The sequence below is a fragment of the Petaurus breviceps genome, unplaced genomic scaffold (genome assembly GCF_028583685.1).
Source record: "Petaurus breviceps papuanus isolate PSGF00001 unplaced genomic scaffold, PetGlider_PUasm1.0 90865, whole genome shotgun sequence".
Classification (NCBI taxonomy): domain Eukaryota; kingdom Metazoa; phylum Chordata; class Mammalia; order Diprotodontia; family Petauridae; genus Petaurus; species Petaurus breviceps.
Window position 1 is genome coordinate 1,068,047 of NW_027187367.1, and position 18,315 is coordinate 1,086,361.

Below are 18,315 nucleotides of genomic sequence, written 5' to 3' on the forward strand. Positions count from 1 at the left end.
ATTTTCTTTTTCTTTTTAAAAAATTATTCAGTTGAGGCCAAGAGAGCAGAGTAAGGCAGGAACGTGCCTGAACTCACCCAAATTCCCCTCCAAACAACTTCTAGAGTGGCTGTTATGGTAATGGGATTTAAAGATCTTCCATGCCCCTCAAACTTGCTGACATCGCAGGAAGGGGTGGAGCAGGAAGGAGCCAGAGCCAAGTAGAAGCAGGACTGGAGCCAGTGTGGTGACTGGAAGCAGCAGTGGTGGTGGCATGAACTCTTTTTTTTTGAGACAGCCAGAATTTCTGCTAAGGACTCCTGTTGAGGACTGCCAGGGATGGGAACTGCAGGGGGCCAGAGCTTCTGGGAGAGAGCTGCATGAAGGCCGAGCAGTTGCCGTGAGTGAGGAGAGGAGGATCTTTGCCTGAGGTAGCCTGTTCTGTTTTGAAGGCTTGAGAATGTGGGTGTTTACTGAATTAACTACATGTGCCAATTCTGTGGATACCATGATGGCTCTGACTTTCTGGTTTGGGGACTCAGTTTTCTGCTATTTGAATAAAAGTTCTAGCTATGTCCCCCATTGTAGAGAGCCTATTACATTTTGTGATTAATAACCATATCAGCATATTTATAGTTACCATAGGCATTGTGAATACTGCATTGTTGACACAGTGGCAGAATCAACAAAAGGATAGGGTAAAAGAATTTTCCAGTCTAAGACAACTTAGAAGGTCAACAGCAAAGGTCTGTCTCACTGAGATGAAAGGGGAACACAGTCCAGTACAGGCAGCCTAGGCAAGCCAGCAGAAGGATCCTTCCCTAGCAAGCCAGTACAGGCTCTGTAGATAACTGAATGGGCAACTGCAACTTCTGGAACTCTCAGCTCACAGACAGTAAGGGGTCCATACAACTGGTCAGAAGGAGATTATAGGGGACACTTTGTTGGCACTGGGTGCAGGACTCTGTTGTATTGCCCAAAGAGGAAACAGGGTCACAGACTCGTATCACAGTTAGAAGGTGAGGAGGAGCACTCTAGAGCATGGGGATCAGGGATCCAGGTCACAGGTCCAGGGCAGAAGGGAGTACTTGTGGTCACTCACAGACCAGAGTGTAGGCCAAGAGAGCAGTGACCACACCTCTCCTTAGATCATACAACCTAGGAAGGACTGAAAACTTACAGATGCTCTGAAAGCAGCAGCAGGAAAAACCTGAAGCTTGGGACATCCCAGTATCAGAGTCCAACTTCAACATAAAATTAAAAGTCAAGAAAAATGGGGGAAAAAAACCAAAGCACAAAAATCTTGCATAAGAAAGTCACTATGGTATGAAAGAACAAAACACAAACTCAGAAGAAGACAACAAAGTAAAAATAGCAACATCCAACCACCCCAAGAAAAATGTGAATTGGTGTTAGGTCCAAAAAGAACTCCAAGAAGAGCTTTAAAAGGATGTTTAAATACAAATAGGAGAGGTAGAAGAAATATTGGGAAAAGAAACGAGAGTGATACAAGAGAATCATTAAAAAGGAGTCAAAAGCTTGGTAAAGAAACAAAAAAAAATGGAAAAAAGATGTAAAAAAATTCACTGAAGAAAACAGTTCCTGGGGGCCAGGCCGAGGCAGGTGTGGCAGGGCTGGCAGAGGCAGCAGCTGGAGCGGTGGCTGGAGCGGTGGCTGAAGCATCTGGACCTGGCTCCCGAAGCCCTGGGGTTAAAGAGCTGTCATCATGGATGACATTTTCACCCAGTGCTAAGAGGGCAATGCTGTGGCTGTTCGTTTGTGGTTGGACAACACAGAAAACGACTTGAACCAGGGGGATGACCATGGTTTCTCTCCTCTGCACTGGGACTGCCAAGAGGGCCAGCCGCTCAGCTGTGGTTGAAATGCTAATCATGAGAGGGGCCAGAATCAACATGATGAACAGGGGTGATGATACACCCCTCCACCTAGCAGCCAGCCATGGGCACCGGGACATTGTGCAGAAATTGCTCCAATACAAGGCTGATATAAATGCAGTGAATGAGCATGGTAATGTTCCCCTTCATTATGCCTGCTTCTGGGGCCAGGACCAAGTGGCAGAGGACCTTGTAGCTGGTGGAGCACTAATAAGCATTTGTAACAAGTATGGAGAGATGCCAGTGGACAAGGCCAAAGCCCCACTTTGAGACAGCCTACGAGAACGTGCAGAGAAGTTGGGCCAGCCGATGGGCCGTATTCCATACAAAGACACGTTCTGGAAAGGGACAACATGCACCCGACCTGGAACGGCACCCTGAATAAACACTCAGGCATCAACTTCAAGCAGCTCAACCTGGTGGTGAAACTCAATGAGAACCAGTCAGGAGAGCTGTGAAAGGGTCGATGGCAAGGGAATGACATTGTCATCAAGATGTTGAAGATCCGGGACTGGAGTACAAGGAAGAGCAGAGACTTTAATGAGGAGTATCCAAAACTGAGGATTTTTTCACACCCCAACATGCTGCCAGTGCTGGGAGCCTGTCAGGCACCTCCTGCCCCCAACCCGGTTCTCATCACCCACTGGATGCCTTATGGCTCCCTCTACAACGTACTTCATGAAGGGACCAATTTTGTGGTTGACCAGACTCAAGCTGTCAAGTTTGCTCTGGATATGGCATGAGGCATGGCCTTTCTGCACACTTTGGAACCCCTCATACCCTGGCATGCCCTCAACAGCCGAAGTGTCATGATCGATGAGGATATGACTGCCCGAATCAGCATGGCTGATGTGAAATTCTCCTTCCAGTGTCCAGGGCGCATGTATGCCCCTGCCTGGGTGGCTCCTGAGGCCCTGCAGAAGAAGCCAGAGGAGATTAATCGTCGTTCTGCAGACATGGAGCTTTGCAGTACTGTTGTGGGAACTAGTGACAAGGGAGGTACCATTTGCTGACCTCTCCAACATGGAAATTGGCGTGAAGGTTGCTCTGGAAGGCCTTTAACCCACCATTCCTCCAGGTATCTCCCCACATGTGTGTAAACTCATGAAGATCTGCATGAATGAGGACCCAGCCAAGAGGCCCAAGTTTGATATGATTGTGCCCATCCTGGAAAAGATGCAGGACAAATAGAGCCATATGGGGGAAATGGGGTATACCTATACCCCCTTCCTAGGAGCAGGCTTCAGGACCCCTCCCTCAACGTTACAGCCTGGCAACGGTACAGCCACCTCAGCCCCAACCCCAACCCCCCAGCTTTAGGGGCTACCCTACCTGCCCCATCTGCCAACTTTGGAGGGGAGGGTAGGAATAGGCTCAGCTTTGTTTCACACCACACTAAGCCCCATTTCTCGGTGTCTTCCCAATGTGGGAGGAGCAGCCACCTGCCTCAGTCACAATAAAGGTTTATTATGAAAAAAAAAAAAAACAGTTCCTTAAAAAAGTAGAATTGGACAAATGGAAAAGGAAGTACAAAAGCTCCCTGAAGAAAATAATTCCTTGGGCAGAGTAAAGGCAGGGACTCACTTGAGCTCTTTCCAAAATCCCTCAAAATACCTTTAAAAATTACTGTAAACAAATTCTAGAGCAGCAGAACACAAAAAAAGAGTAAAACAAATTTCCAGCCCAAGACAACCTGGAAGGTCAACAGGAAAGTCTGTTGTACCAAGGGGACAGAGGAGTGTGGTCCAATGCAGGCTGCACCAGGACAAACTGGGCCCCAGCAAACCCAAAGGAGGTTTCAGGATGACTGTATCAGTGGCAGCAGTGGCAGTTTCCAGACTTCTCAGTCCACAGACACCAAGAACAACTCAGAAGTTCAGAAGGAAAAATCTGTCAAATCTGGGTGAGAGAGGAATGCAGTCCAGTATACAATACAGCCCCAACAAACCAGGAACAGACCTTGGGAGTGACTAAATCAGCAGTTGCAGTGGTTGCTTCCAGAGCTCTCAGCTCACAAACGTTAACAGGGTCGAACAACTGGTCAGAAGGAGATTACAGGGGTCTTTTTGCTAGCACTGAGGCAAGACTCTTGCTTTGGCCATACTTGGATCTGGGTCACAGTTCTGGGTAGCAGTCCCGAGCTGAGGTGGAACACTAGCATAGCAGAGTTGTGGCAGCACTGGAGAGGGGACCCTCCTCACAGTTCCAGGGCAGAAAACAGTGCTTCTTGTCACTCACAGACCACAGCACAGGCCAGGAGAGGAGCAAACACCTCTCCTTTCATCATACAACCTTGGAAGAACTGAAATCTTACAGGTCCCTAAAAGAATCTCTGAAAATAGCTGAAACAAAACCCCCGAAGCTTGGGACAGTTTGTCCTCCACAATGGACGCAGAGTCCTATCTTAACAAAGAGTTAAAAAGTCAAGAAACAGGCTGGGAAAATGAGCAAACAACAGAAAAAACTCTGACTACAGAAACTTACTTTGGTGACAAGGAAAATCAAAACACACTCTCAGAAGATAACAAAGTCAAAGCTCCTACATCCAAAGCATCCAAGAAAAATATTAATTGGTCTCAGGCTACAAAAGGGCTCAAAAAGGATTCTGAAAATCAAGTAAGAGAAGTTGCAGAAAAATTGGGGAGAGAAATGGAAATGATACAAGAAAATAATGAAAAAAGAGTCAACAGCTTGGTAAAGGAGACACAAAAACACACACAAAAATATTACTGAAGAAAATAACACCTTAAAAAAAGATTAGGCCAAATGATAAAATAAATCCAAATAGTCAATGAGGAGAAGAATGCCTTAAAAAGCAGAATTGGCCAAATGGAAAAGGAGGTCCAAAAGCTCAGTGAAGAAAATAATTCCTTAAAAATTAGAATGGAGCAAATGGAAGCTAATGACTTTATGAGAAATCATGAAATCATAAAACAAAACCAAAAGAATGGAAAAAATAGAAGACAATGTGAAATATCTCACTGGAAAAACAACTGACCTAGGAAATAGATCCAGGAGAGAGAATTTAAAAATTATTGGACTACCTGAAAGCCATAATAAAGAAAAGACCTAGACATCATCTTTCAAGAAATTATCAAAGAAAACTGCCCTGATATTCTTAGAACCAGAGGGTAAAATAGAAATTGAAAGAATCCACAGATCATCTCCCAAAAGAGATCTCAAAATGAAAACTCCTAGGAATATTATAGCCAATTCCAGAGTTCCCAGATCAAAGAGAAAATATTGCAAGCAATCAGAAAGAAACAATCCAAGTATCCTAGAGCCACAATCAGGTAACACAAAATTTAGCAGTTTCTACATTAAAGGAGCGAAAGGCTTGGAATATGATATTACACAGGGCAAAGGAGCTAGGATTACAACCAAGAATCACCTACGCAGAAAAACATGAGGGGGAAAAATGGAAATTCAATGAGATAGAGGAATTTAATGCATTCTTGAGAAAATACCTGGGCTAAACAGAAAACCTGACTTTCAAACATAAGACTTAACAGAAGTATGAGAAGGTAAACAGGAAAGAGAAACCATAAGGGATTTATTAAATTGTCTACATTCCTACATGGAAAGATGATATTTCTAACTCATAAGACCTTTCTCATTATTAGGGTAGTTAGAAGGAGTATATATAGACAGAAGGCACAGGTATGAGTTTGATCTGAAGGGATGATATCTAAAAAAATAAAATTAAGGGATGAGTGAGGAATATACTGGGAAAAAGAGAAAGGGAGAGGTAGAATGGGGTAAATTATCTCATATAAAAGGCAAGAAAAGGTTTTTACAGTGGAAGGGAAGAGGGGGTAAGTGAGAGGGAGGGAGTGAACCTTACTCTCATCATAACTGACTCAAACTGGGTACAACATATACACTAAATTGGTTATAGAAATTGATCTTAACCTACAGGAAAGTAAGAGGGAAAAGAATAAGAGAAGGGGGAGGTGATAGAAAGGAGGTCAGATTGGAGGAAGGGGTAGTCAGAAGCAAAACATTTTGAGGATGGATAGGGTGAAAGGAGAGAGAGAGTAGAATTTTGAAGGGGGGATAGGATGGAGGGAAATATAGTCTTTCACAACATGTCTATTATGGAAATGTTTTGCATGACTACACATGTATAACCTATATTAAATTGCTTGTCTTCTCAATGAGGGGGGCTGGGGATGGAGGAAGGGAGAGAATCTGGAACTCAAAATTTTAAAATGAATGTTTAAACTGTTTTTACATGTAAATGGGGAAAAACAAAATACTACTTTTTTTTTTAATGATGAAGAGTTTTCAGAAAAACATGGCATGAACTGATGCAAAATTAAATTAGAAGAACCAGGATATCATTATGTACTATAACAGCAATGTTGTAATGATGAACAACTATAAAAGATTTCGCAACTCTGATTAATACAATGAACCAAGACAATTCCAAAAGACTCATGATGTAAAAATGCTATCTACCCCCAGAGAGGGAACTTGTGAACTCTGAGTGAAAACTGAAATATAACTGCCCAAGCTTCAAAAAAAATAATCCCTTAAAAGTTAGAAGTGGGCAAGTAGAATCTAATGATTACATGAGACATTAGGAAAAAATAAAGCAAAATCAAAAGAACAAAAAAAATAGAAGACAATGTGAAATATCTCACTGGAAAAACAACTGAGCTAGAAAACAGATCCAAGAAAGATAAAAAAAACTTATTGAGCTACCTGAAAGCCATGATCACAAAAAGAGCCTAGACATCATATTTCAAGAAATTATCAAGGAAAATTGCCCTGATATTCTAGAACCAGAGGGTAAAATAGAAATTGAAAGAATTCACCAATCACCTCCTGAGAGAGATCCCAAAATGAAAACTCCTAGGAATATTATGGCCAAATCTCAGAGCTCCCCAACCAAGAAGAAAATGGTACAAGAACTCAGAAATTAGCAATTCAAATATCAAGGATCCACAATTAAGATTATGGACAGACTGCTGGGGAGGAAGGAGGGAAGGAAGGAGGGAAGGAGGGAAGGAAGGAAGAAAGGAAGGAAGGAAGGAAGGAAGGAAGGAAGGAAGGAAGGAAGGAAGGACGGAAATGAGGCTGAGGCAGAAGTAATGGATTAGAACAGTTAGGAGCTGATGGAATAAAAGTCACAGTGAGAGAAGAATTTATGGTTCATGCTTATGACTAGATAGAAGAATTTCAGAAATGGAAGTAGCACAGATAATACTGGGTGAAAAGGAGGTCTGCAGTATGACCATTCTTATGGACTGCTGAGGTGGAATAAAAACACAGGTCAAAAGAGTTAAGGATTCTGATGAACTAGGAGGCTCAGGTGCTTGAGAAAATTCAATGTGTATTTTACAATCCGAAGTATGAGTAGTCCTGAAAGAATGGCAAAAAAAAAAGTTTATCTGCATTCCAAAAATGAAGAAATTGAGACTTAGAAAGATGAAATGGTAGGGTGGGGAAAACCTTAGGGAACAGCATTAAGCAGGGACTAGGCACTGTGCTAACTCAGTCAGCATAATGCCCCATGCTCAGATGGGACAGCCCAGGTCCAAGGGCTCTGAGATACCTAAAATTCTGACCTGATCTGCCAGAAATGGCCCTGAAGACATAGCACTCTGAATCTCAAAGATCAAGAGAGGACCCTAAGAGCTGGAGGATAGCTCAAGGGGAACAGTGGAGATTGCAAATCTAACTCTATGACAACTGCATGCAGATACTTTTTTTGTTTGTTTTGTTTTGCTTTGCTTTATGGAGGGTCAGTTAGGGTTAAGTGACTTGCCCAAAGTTACATGGCTAGTAAGTGTGTCAAGTGTATGAGGCCGGATTTGAACTCAGGTCCTCCTGACTCTGGGGCCAGTGCTCTATTCACTGCATCACCTAGCCACCCCCAAATACTTTTTTTTTTTAATCCCAATAAAATAGAAACAAACAAAAACTGTATGAATACCTAGAAGTGAAGCAAGATCTAAAAAAAAAAAAGGAAATAAAAGCACTTAAGAATTAGGAGAATAAATAGCCTGGAAGAAAAAGTGGCAAGCATTACCAAAGAAATAGAATACCTAAAAACTAGAATAGAAATAGAAATAGAAAACAATGACTCCATGGGACAGCAAGACATATTAGAACACAAACATCAATATGCCACGTTCAGAATGCAAATGCCTTGGGGCATCCACTTCAAGTTTGAGCCCACTCTTTCCAGAGACCAAAGTATAAGGCTCAGGGGAATATTTTTGTACTTCTTGTACCTTTGTGCTTTTTATATTTTTGCTATATTGCCTTAGTAAATATTCCTTTGTAAAATCTTACTAGCATTTATTATTGGTTAAATGGATCCTGGAGACTAATTACTGATATTAAAGTGATTATTTGGGTATTGGGGAAAACACACTAAAATGGGGGCTTAAGTTGACAGCATTACAAAGACAGCTCCAACCTCTTCCTAATACCCTGATGGAGACTCTGGGGACTCAGCTTAAAAAGGTAAGTGGGCATTGGGATAATGTCTGACACCCCCACACACACACACACACACACACTTACTTCTTACCCTTTCTGATGTTCTTGTTCAGTCTATACTCTACCTGTTGACGTTTTTTGGCAAAGATACTAGAGAGGTTTGACATTTCCTTTTCCAGCTCATTTTATAGATGAGGAAACTCAGGCAAACAAGTGACTTGCCCAGGGTCACACAGTTAATAAGTGTCTGAGGCTGGATTTGAACTGATGTCTTCCTAACTCCAGGTACAGAGAGTTCTATCCATTACACCACCTAAGTGCCCAATAAAGGCTATAAATGAAGGCTTGTCTGGAATTCCATTAGGTAGAATATGTTGTATACACTCCTAAATGTTGGGCTCTCCTTAGTTCCTGCCCCATTATACTTCAGTTAGTCTCTGCAAATGCAGGGAGCCAAACATGTATTACTTATGAGGACAGAGATGTGGCTTATATATACTTTAGGGGGTCATTCCCACTCATATTCACATTGGTAAATCCCAAAGAACAGCTACATTTTCCCAACTAGCAACTCAAACTAGAATCCTCCTAAATGAAACTCTTCAACAATTATATTTTTCTACTATTTGACTGGCTTACGTTTGACTGCTGACTGCTATCACAAGACATTTCTACCTTCAGCGTGTGGCTAGGTAGTGCAGTGAGTAAAGTGCCAGCCCTGGAGTCAGGACGACTTGAGTTTGGTTCCGGCCTCAGCCACTTAACACCCACACAAAAAAGCTAGCTGTGTAACCTTGGGCAAGTTACTTAACCCCAATTGCCCTCCAAAAGGAAAAAAAAAATGATATTTCTACCTCTACCCTAGGTCCTAATTCCAGCTTAGAGAAAACAAACATCTTGTCTAAGGCACTGGTACTCCCCTGCTCAAAACATTCCAGGTACAAAATCCTAAACCTGTCATTTAACCTAGCTTTGGATTGGAGCTTTATTTCACATTAGTCCCCATCATGTACTCTATTTTCCACCTACTTATATTTAGCTGTTCTCTGATATGGTCCTACACTTTCCTACTTCCATATGTTCAAATGAGTAAAATGGCCTCTTCTCTAATCTAATAAAATCCTTTTCTTCAGTCAAGATCCAGTTCAAGTGCCAGTTCCTTCATAAAGCCTTCCCTATTGTTCCAAACCTTGACATCCAGCTAAAAGTGTTCTTTTCTACCCCAAATTGTCCTAGAACACTTTAATGGAAACTCTCCTTTACCCCATAACACTCTCTATTAATATGTACTTATTAATATAAATATATCCCCCAATTAGACTGTAAATTCCTTGAGGGCAAGTATCCTGGTTTATTTTTCTATCCCTCTGTCCCCAGCTTCCTATATATATTGGTGTTTAATATACTTTTATAAAGCCTCAATGAATCACAGCCAGCCTATAATCTTCCAATTTTTCTGATGACTAATTTATTAAGTGTGCCCAGAAGGCATCCAAGTGGTTGCCACCATAGTGCAATCTGAGATGCCATCTTAAAGCCAATATACTTCCTACTGACCCACCAGCCAGGGTATTCCTTCCTTTTTCAACCTGATCAAAAAGTTCTACTCCCTAGAGGCAGATGTTACTAAAGATAGAAACATGTTCAATTAAAGAGATAATGATTAAAAGTGAAAGAAGTAGACAAGTGGTCCATCTAGCTTTCCTTCTATTCTTCATCTATTTTTCACATCAGTATGGAATAGTTTACAGATTAGCTAGTTGATAACCTGGGAAGCCACAATAGACCAAGACTCAAAAAATGTGGTTTCAATGGGAGACAGCAGTGGGGGTGAAAAAAAAAAATGAAGAGACAGGAAGAGAACAAAGCCTAGCTAACTAGGACGAAACCTCTGGTGTCAGTATCCTAGTAGGGAACCTAAGCAGCCCTAAAATGCTGGTGGTGGAAAAGAGGCAAAGGAGGAAAAATAGGGGTCAATGGAGCATGTAGCACGAGTTCATAGCATAGTTATGGAGTTGGAAAAGACCTCAGAGGTCATCTAGCCCAGTACCATTATTTTACAGACAAGGAAATGGAGGCCCAGAGATATTAAATGACTTGGGATCACAGCATCAAAGATTTAGAGCTGAAAAGAACCACAGAGAACAATGAGTTGGCAGTAAGTGGCAAAGGTATAGACCTCTATGAAGAGGGTAAAAGGCCAATAACAAAGTAGGATGGGGTAGGGTGGAGGGAAGGAGGAAGGGCCTAAAGATTTAAAGTGCCCACTTCATGGTACACTAAGTGGGAGCAGACTCAAGTAAGAACTGAAGAATCTATAACAATCTAAGCCCATTCCACAATTCTGCCTTCACCCTATATTATCTGACCCATAGTCAACTTCTAAGTCCCCTCTAGTTCACTAGGCCTTCTAGTTTCTGAGCTACACTGGAACTTCTAGAGTGACCTGGAACCCATCCAGACTCTGAGACTCAGGACAAAAATGTCTGAGGGTCTCAGCTCACATGCATCTGTCAGCTCTTCTCTGAGGAGAGAGGCAACATCACACAGTCTCAATACACAGGTCTCAAACAAAAAGCTAAAACAGGAGGGCAGCTAAGAAAAAATCTTTTACAGCAAATAGCTACACAGAGGCAAGTACTTTGGGAACGTTTAACAATGACAAGAAACAGGTCCTTGAATTTTTTTTTTGTACCTGATAATGTCTTTTTTGGGGGGAGGGGGCAATTGGGGTTAAGTGACTTGCCCAAGGTCACACGGCTAGTTTTTGTGTTACATGTCTGCGGCTGGATTTGAACTCAGGTCCTCCTGACTCCAGGGTAGGTGTTCTATTCACTGCTCCACCAAGCCGCCCCCTGATGATGTCTTATTCAAGAATTCAACAAGCCGGGGCAGCTAGGTGGTGCAGTGATTAGAGCACCCGCCCTGGAGTTAGGAGGACCAGAGTTCAAATCTGGCTTCAGACACTTGACACTTACTAGCCATATGACCTTGGGCAAGTCACTTAACCCCAATTGCCCTGCCTAACCCCTCCAAACAAAAAAAGAATTCAACAAGTAGTTATTAAACACCTATGGGATACAAAGATAAAAAGCAAATAACCTCTGCCCTCAAGGACTTTACATTCCATAAAGTGGAAACAAGTACACAGAAAATTAGATACATAGTATATCCCATAATATATCCCAGGGAAGGATACTAGAAACTGGAAGGATTACAGACTTTTCTGTTGGAGAAGGTACTTGAGAGGGACTTTGAAGGAAATCCAGGAAGCCAACGGGGGGTAGGGAGCCAGGGGACCAGGGGCAGAAGGAGGCAGTTCCAAAACTTACCTGACCTCCCTCATGCCTTATTTGAGCTTTGTATCTTGGCTGACTAATGAGAATATTATATTTCATGTTCCCATTTTCTAGAAAGAAGTATTGCTAATCCTTTCAGCCCAGTTGTCTAGTGGTTAGTGTTCTATAAGAAATATAAGCTTTGAGATCTGGAATCCCACCCCTCATATTTCAGGTGCTATAAGTGCTGACCAGGTGTATATGTGCCTGAGTAGTCAAGGAAACTAATTTAAAATCTAATCAACAGGCTAGAAGGGCAAGAAATGGTTTGACTTTCACTGTACTAAAATGAAATAATTGTAAGGAGACATATTCTTAGATGGTAATGCCTTTCTTCCAAGGAGGTTAAATGGTTCACTGTATGGGTAGGGAACCTTCAGGATTACTTCATTTCACCTGCCAGTACAAGTACCAACAGGAGTTCACATTGTTCTAGCATTAGAACCTACTAATGTTGAGAAAAAAAATAGTTTAAGGTCAGTCAACAAAGGTTAATCCATTTGTTGCTGAAAAGGTGAGGTTTTTTCTTTCTTCATATGACTTTTGTTTTAATCTGGATCTTGTTATTTTTAATCACTGTTTCCATTAGAATCCTATTAGAACAATAAATCTGATTTGGAAAGGGAAAAGAAACCTCAGAACAATGAAACCAGTTTGGTTCCAAAAGGAATCTACAGGCATTGATAAATGAGAGGGCTCTAATCTCTCAAAGAACAAAGATAAGGAAATCAACAGCTTTTGAATGTCAAACACTTTCAGGCAAGAAACAGTAAATGAACAGACTTTTCAGATTCCAAGGTAAATTTCTAAACCTCAAAACTTCACAAATCAGCACGACCCTTAGAATTTCATGAGAAAATGTCCTTTATTTCAAAAGTGAACTTTGAAATTTGAAAATAAAAGCAAATCAGCTGTTTCCTAGGGGAAGAACATGTATTTCTAAACCTAGAGAGCTAATTAGAATTTCAAAAGGCAGTGATAACAAGACCCAAGTGATAAATAACCTCAGCCAGGCAAAAAGAAGTTTGTTGCCTTAGACAAACAAACCTACCTCAGTCCACTAAAACGAAATTATTTGCAGGTCCTAGATAAATAAGAATACTAAAGATTGAAAGGCTTTGCTGATTTAAGAAAATTAAAGAGAAATTATTTCAAATCTAAAAGTTCAGGGGATTCAGAGCAGGAAAAGATCTTAGAGATCATCTAGCCTAACCACCTTCATTTTACAGATAAGGAAAGTGAGGTTCAGAAAAGTTAAATGACTTTCCCATGCTTACAAAGGTAGTATGTAACAGATCCTTTATCTATTAATGTGGGGAGGAAGGGAAGGGAGTCTAGAACTGGGATTTGATGAAATGAAAAATCTGCTATGAAAAAAATTCTTAATCTACTGATTAAAAAAAACGTCTGGGTCATCTATGTGATTTAAGGCAATTCACTAACTTCCTAGATGTCAGTTTCTACATCTATAAAGGAAGGGTTTGAACCAGATGATCTCTAAGGACACTTCCATAGCTCTCTCTGTTGTTCCAAGAGCCTATGTCTCTCTCAACTCTGGCTGATCAGGATTTGGCAGGTAGCATCAAAGAAGGCTGCCCTAAAAAGCAGGACTTGAGTTTTTTGTGCTATATCTACCCAAAATTGGTTTCCTCACCTGTAATCTCTTTTTCTCATCCCTCAATATAGTTTCTCTCTTCTCCCTTTCCCTACAATTCTCTCCTTTTCCCTATCTTTTTTTCTATCTTCTCTATATCTTTTTTCCCATTTATGTGCAATTTTCCCATTTCGTGTACTTTCTACGTATGCATATCTCAGGCACTCCTCCAAGTTCACCTGTTTCTTTTTTCTCTCATTTCTCTTTTCAGTTTGTTCATTCCCCAATCCCTAGTACGGAGAGAGACAATGGAGGGAAGGCCCTCCTCAGCTCCCTGAATTCTTTTCACTTAATTATTCTTGATTAACATTGGGCTGATAGGCAAAGAATCACACACTCCAATGCACTCACTTTACAAAGAAAAGAAATTGCTTTTCCAAGGTCGACAAATAAGATAATGGCAAAACCAAAACTGGAAACCAGGATTCCTGACTCCTAGTCCAGTTCTCTTTCCAAATATACCTGGTATGCCAGTGTAAGAGTCAAAGAGTACAACAAAAGCAATCTGACCCTTCTCAGTCATCCTTGCAAGTGGTCCTTACAAGACCAAACTCAGTCTAGACTGCATGCATCAGTCCAGAACACATGGGCATTTATGTGTAAGGAAGTATGTAATTTGCCCCTGCCAGCCCTTTGGACCAAGAATCAGATAGATAGTCAAGCAACTGTCATGCTGCAAAGAAGAAAAGTGTGGATCAGAGAGGTTATGTGGCTTGCCTATGGCCACACGGACAATAATGGGCAGAGTCAGGCTGTTGTTGTTCAACTGTTCAGTTGTTGCACACCTGACTCTTTGTGACCCCATTTGGGGTTTTCTTGCTAAAGATAGTGGAGTGGTTTGCCATTTCCCTTTCTGGCTCACTTTACAGATAAGGCAAACAGCATTAAGTGACTTGACCAGGGTCACACAGCTAGTGGGTCTTAGGAAGCATTGCTAACAATAAATCTAGTGGAGGTGATGGAATTTCAGCTGAAGTGATTTAAAATCCTGAAAGATGATGCTGTTAAAGTGCTGCATTCAATATGTCAACAAATTTGGAAAATTTAAGAGTGGCCACTGGATTGGAAAAGATCAGTTTTCACAATCCTAAAGAAGGACAATGAATGCCAAGAAATGTTCAAATCACTGAACAATTACACTCATTTCACAGCCATCAAGGCTATGCTTAAGATTTTATAAGCTAGGCTTCAGCTATATGTAAACTAAGGCTGGTTTTTGAAGAGGCAGAGAAACCGGAAACAAAACTGTGAACATTCAGCAAATTATGGAGAAAGCAAGAGACCTGCAGAAAAACAGCTCCTTCTGCTTTAACTACACCTAAATTTTGACTGTATTTTGCTGGATTTCAACAAAATGTGACAACTCAAAGAGATGGGAGTATAAATCATTTTACTTGTCTCCTGAGGAATCTGTATGCATGCTAAGAAGCAACAGCTAGAACTGAACATGGAACAAGTGATTGGTTTAAGATTAGAAAAGAAGTACAATGATGTAAGTTATTTATTTAACTTACATACAGAATACACCATGCAAAATGCCAGTCTGGATGGATCAAAAGCCAGAATTAAGGTTGCCAGTAGAAATATCAACAATCTCAGATATGCAGATGATACCACTCTGATAACAAAAAGCGAAGAGGAATCTGGATGAGGACGAAAGAAGAGAGTGTAAAAGCTGGCTTAAAGCTTAACATTAAAAAAACTAAGATCTTGGCAACTGGTCCAATCACTTCCCAGAAAACAGAGGGAGAAGGAATGGAAGTAGGGTCAGATTTTTCATTCTTGGGTTCAAAGATCACTGCATATGGCAACTGCAGCCATGAAATTAAAAGATGTTTGCTCCCTGGAAGGAAAGCCATGGCAAGAAGGGCATGGACAGCATACTAAAAAGCAGAGACATCACCTTATTGACAAAGGTCACATAGTCAAAGCTACGGTTTTTCCAATAGCGATGTATGTCTATGAGAGTCAAACCATGAGGAAAACTGAGTGCCACAGAATTACTGATTTCAAATTGTGGTACTGGAGAAGATTTCTGAGAGTTCCTTGGACAGAAAGGAGATTAAATCACTTAATGCTTAAAGAAATGAATTGAGGCTATTCCCTGGAAGGTCAAATACTGAAGTTGAAGTTTTAAGACATTTTATACATATTAATATTTACACATTTAATATATTGACCATATCATTGGAAAAGAACCTAATGTTGAAAAAGATTGAAAGCAAAGGGAAAAGCAGATTGCAGAAGACGAGATGGATAGATAGTGTTATGGAAACAATGAACGTGAACTTGGAGAGACTCTGAGAGACAGGAGGAGATAGAAGGGCCTGGTGTGGTATGGTCCATGGGGTCATGAAGAGTGACTGAATAACTGAAGGACAACAAAACAACAACTTAGCCCCTTCTTATCTTTCTGTCTTACATCTTACTCCCCTACATGTTCTCTTCTATGCAGTGACACTGTTTTCATTGCTGTTCTTGCATGAGACACTCCATTTCCTGACTCCAAGGATTTTCACTGACTATCTCCCATTCCTAAATGCTCTCCTTCTTCATCTCCACCACCTGGCTTGCCTGGATTCCTTCAAGTCTCAGCTAAATTCTCTAAATATCCCTTCAAATCCAAAGCAAATCATTCAATATCAAAGTAATACAAGTCTGTGCTCCAACCACTAATGTTTTCTTGCCAAACCTTGGGGGGGGGGGGGAAGGCAGAGCTATTGGGGTTAAGTGACTTACCCAAGGTCACATGGCTAGTAAGTGCTAAGTGTCTAAGGTCGAATTTGAACTCAAGTTCTTCTGACTCCAGGGCCAGTGCTCTATTCACTCTGCCACCTAGCTGTCCCACCTAGTTGTTTTTCTAAGAACAAACTAGCACCATTAACAAAGTCTGGAAAAGTTGATGTTGAACCAAAAGGGAAACAGGGTTCAAAATTAGAGGGCTAAGTTTAAAGTGTGGAACTCCCAGAAAAACAACAGCATTCCACACTGATATAACGCTTTAAGGTATACACATTGCTTTCTTCATAGCAGTTCTGTGAGGAATCTATAAAAGACCCTTAACTCCCATTCTTAAGAACTCACACTCAAATCCAGTCTGTCTCCCAAAATTCTACAGCTGAGAAAAGAAAGAGGAAGGAAGAAAAAGAGAAGGAAAAACACTGTCTTCTCATCATTTATTCAGCCACACAGGGGAATCTTGGTCACAACCAGAATCGTAGAGTACCTTCAGAGAACAGGAAGTAGATATGGACACACCTAAAGGGCAACGCAAGTATCCAGCAGACTTAACAACAAAACTGGGCAAGACCTAAAGCCACCTGGAACAGATGGCTCTCCAAAGCTTTCTTTCAGTAACGTACTGGAATAAATGGATATTCTGCCTGAAACAGGCAGACGGTGCAATGGGCCTGGAGTCAGAAATACCCGAGTTCAAAACCAGCCTCAGATACCTAATAGCTGTGTGACTTTGGACAAATCACTTAACCTCTGTCTCAGTTTCCTCAACTATAAAATGGGAATAATAACACCACCGACATCACAGGGTTGTTGGCAGGATCAAATGAGATATTATTTGTAAAGTACTTAGGGCAGTGCCCATCACATAGTAAATACTGTATGAATGCCATTCCCTCCAAGGATAGAGTAGTTTTCTTTCTTCCTTTGGTAATTCTCAGATACGTGTTTTTTAAAAGGCACCCAGTTTGGTGACCTAAAGTGACAACAGTTTCTTCTGAATATTCTTAGAAAACATAAATGTGCTACAAATGAATTCAGATTAATACCTGTGTACTATACTAATATCTATGGCAGGAGCAAGGTAGTGACACACTTAGACAGTATGTAGTCTGAACACCAGGCTTCACTTTGATACTTACTAACTGTGACCCTGGGCAAATTATTTAACCTCTGTCTACCACAGTTTCTTCAACTGTAATGAGAATAACAATAGCATCTACCTCCCAGGATTGTTATGAGGATCAAATGAAATAATAATTGTAAATTGCCTAGCACAGAGTAAGTACTATACAAATGTTAATTATCATCATTATCATTATCATTAAATTGCCACTCCAAAATAGACTAATTAATTAAAACAAGAAGGTTTGATTGAGGAAGTTCTTGATCAACTTCATGAGTTCCCCAATCAACCTGATGACAATACAAGGTGTAGGCCCTATTTTTTGGTGCCTTTGGACAGTAATTCCCACTGCCTGATTGGACCTAAGAATGACTCTGGAATGCCCTTCTTTGAAAAATTTCCATGGCCACTTAGAGGAACCTTTTTATGTTTTCTTGGAGGCTAGAGCTGCCCAGTCTTACTGAATCCTCATTCAGTTTCACAGAATTTGACCATTTTAAAGGACAAGTCTGTTCATGTGCACATCTGTAGTTGCCTTATATAATGCCCCCTAGTAAAGCTGTCAGTCTTTTCTATAACGTTATGTCACCTATCCATTCTGGAACTAACTCAATTTCACTAATCCCAGATTGTTCACAATTTACCCAGGGAAACAACCAAACATAAGATAGACTAGTCTATTAGTGTGTGACCTGATGGCAAGGATTTTTCATTGCCATTTTCTTTAGTGTAGGATGGAGATCAAGCATGGGATTAATGTCACCATTTAGGGAGCAAGAGCGTAATCATTTCCAGCCCTCTTTGGTAATTCCCACAAACCTGCGTTCTCTATCCAGAGTTTCCCAACTGGCAAATTTGTTTTTGTTTTTTTTTCCACACTGTTGGTGATTTGTTTAGGATATGTGGATTTAATAGTTAGATTACTGGTTTTGGAGGGAAGTCCTGCATCAGATATTAATGTCAAGTCACTTTATTTCTCTGGACCTCAGGTTCCTCAACTGGAAAATGAGTAGATTACACCTGATAACCTCCAAGGTCCCTTCCAGCTCTAAATCTATGGCCCTGTGACTCTGTGTTTAGAGATATACAAAAGAGCTGAGAAGCTGCTACAATAGGCCCAATATAGAACTGACA

The 18,315-nt window shown here is 40.9% G+C and overlaps 1 protein-coding gene and 1 pseudogene across 1 annotated transcript in view; one reads left to right on the plus strand and one right to left on the minus strand.

Moving 5' to 3' along the window:
- The window catches only part of NTN1 (netrin 1), a 440,610-nt gene that overhangs the window by 398,762 nt on the left and 23,533 nt on the right, over window positions 1-18,315 (minus strand). The gene's annotated exons all lie outside the window — the stretch shown is intronic.
- LOC138149892 (integrin-linked protein kinase pseudogene) lies at window positions 1,691-3,360 on the plus strand (annotated as a pseudogene).